The 2,458-nt window shown below is 28.6% G+C and overlaps 1 long non-coding RNA gene across 1 annotated transcript; it reads left to right on the top strand.

Moving 5' to 3' along the window:
• The first annotated feature begins 295 nt into the window (after positions 1-295).
• LOC131634611 (uncharacterized) lies at positions 296-1,751 on the top strand. Its single transcript, XR_009293591.1, has 3 exons — positions 296-548; positions 656-729; positions 1,165-1,751. It is a non-coding gene; the product is annotated as an uncharacterized LOC131634611 (long non-coding RNA).
• The last annotated feature ends 707 nt before the right edge of the window (positions 1,752-2,458 follow it).

The raw sequence follows: 2,458 nt of genomic DNA, 5'->3' as shown, positions 1-2,458 counted from the left end.
TGTGACTTTTTTTAGTTTTTGTGCAAGCTTCTATTTTATGACTTTTTTGTAGGTTTTTTCTTATATTTTACATCAATGATTTTATAACTTTGGAATTTTTATGTTTTTATGAAGTTTTGATCTTGATGGATGAAGATGAGGACTTCATTGCAAAGCTTTCAGATTTTTTACAGTTGGTGTTCTATAAAGAGAGTTATTTTATTTTAATAATAACCATTATTGATGTATTTATATTTATTTACAGATCTCTCATTTTGAGAACAACAACTATGGTGTTTCCGACGGTTTTACGGCGGTGTACAGTTTCACAATGGTATATCTTCTTCCTTCTCTACCTCTTTCGCTATCTCTTTTGTTATTTCGGTATCACACCGAAACAAGATGGTGTTCGAATCGGTTTACGTTTGTCGTTGTTTTCAATGTCTTTACTTCGTTCCTGATTTATGTGATGTTCCAGACAAGTTGTAACTTATCTCTTATTTGTGTTTTTGGAGGATTCATGAGATTAAGTCTGGATCGAGTTTTATCGCTATGGTGAAGCTAACAAGGTATGACTTTATGTGACTTTGTTGATGTAATTTCAGAATTTTTTTTAAATAAAAGGATGAACAATAATTCAATGGTGTTTATCTTTTTCTTGTCTCAAATTTTTCAGACACCACAGAAGGCTTGAGCTTAGAAGTTATTGAATCCAAAATCTTGAAGTGACCGCAGAAACTACCTTTTTATGTGAGTGCATTATAGTTTATCACCTTTTCTATATTTGATGTGTGTAATTTGATGTCCTAATATGCAGTTTGAACTCTAATATCTTAAAACTGAATTGGAGTGCATCCTTTCATATTCATAAACCATATGCGTTGTTATTAACTTTGGGTCAGACGATCACAAAATTATGATATTTAGTCGCCTTTGCATTTCACTTAACGGAAGAGAAATGGGCATTTTGTTATTTCATATTCAGGTTCTCGAGCGTCTGTTCCCTACCAATGACTTTAATCAAGTCGCGATTGCTGAGTGGATTTTGCCTATTGATCTGCATGAAATTTACATCTGAATCACATGTGATGTGTTAGCCTGGAATCTTAAATTTCAAAAAACCCAATGTATAGTACAAAAGAAGTTGGTGCTCACTAAGTTACTGTATCATTGGTTTTCCTGCAGATTTTTTTTCCATGAATGCAGTTAGACAATGGTGATATCATATGCTTTCATAAAGCTTCTGCAATGGGTAACAGGAGGAATTAAATATACTGTTAAAGCTTCATTGGTTACATGATTGGTCAAAACTTTCTCGATGTTTGCATAGGTTCAAGTGATGGAATTGTTTTTGTATGAGAGGTTTTCAGATTAGTCATAATTTGGCTTGGGGAACAAAGACATAAGCCCAGCAGAGAAAATGATCTCTTTATCTGAAGTTGTGAAGGAGCATTGGACAACCTATGGTATAAATTTAAATGCTTAGGCTATTGTTGGTCTGGGTTGAAAGTTAAAAGATATTCTAATACTGGAAACTGTTTTTACAGCACTCATTTATAGCTTATTTCGAAAATGGTGTTTGAGAGCTATGCCTTGAAGCAACTTGTGGTGGGCAGCTTGAAAGTGAGATGGAAGATCAATAAAACCATCATACATTATGTAAATATAACTTATTAAAAAAGAATTCATTTTAGTTTTTTGGTACTATAAGAATTGAATGTTATAATGTGTCTACAAAGGAAATAACATATTTTTATAATATGCCAATTTATTTGGCCAATTTATATTCTCTTAGTGTAGTTATTTTTATAATATGTCAATTTATTTGGGATTTCTATTCTCTTAGTGTAGGATCATCAATTTATTTGGACAATTTTATTTTCTTAGTGTAGTCAACAAAGACCAATCAATATATTTGATCTATTTTATTATTATTTTATTTCTTATCATTAAATATCATAAGAGTCTTTTAATTCATTGAATTGAAATCTTTTAATTTCTCTTTAATATATTGTTTTTGATTTGATAATAATATGTTATTTTTTAGATTCAATATTATAATAATCATCCAACTTTTTTACTCTTCAACGATCACTTTGCCATTTCAATTACCATCTTCAAATTTTTTCAAATGAAACAAGATAAAGGTTAACATCTAATTTCAATTAATATTAGAAAATATAAAAATTATATTCATTGTTTTTTTGTTAAAAACAATTAATGTCAGATGACTCGCTTTTTAATTTTTATGTCTATTGAAACTATTAATGGAGTTATTATGTCTATTTAAAGTATTAATGGAGTGTTATTATGTTAATTAAATAATTGTTAATGTAAAATCGTCAACATATTATTTAAAGTTTGTATGTTTTTTTATAATAACTCAAAAGATAAACTATCTAAAATAAATATATATGTAATATATAATATAAGTATTTTCATCGTTAACCTATGTCATATATATTTAATGTCATTAAAT

The sequence above is a fragment of the Vicia villosa genome, unplaced genomic scaffold (assembly GCF_029867415.1).
Source record: "Vicia villosa cultivar HV-30 ecotype Madison, WI unplaced genomic scaffold, Vvil1.0 ctg.001319F_1_1, whole genome shotgun sequence".
Taxonomy (NCBI): Eukaryota; Viridiplantae; Streptophyta; class Magnoliopsida; order Fabales; family Fabaceae; genus Vicia; species Vicia villosa.
The sequence above is the reverse complement of the archived record's forward strand: the minus strand, read 5'-3'. Positions and strand labels throughout refer to the sequence as shown.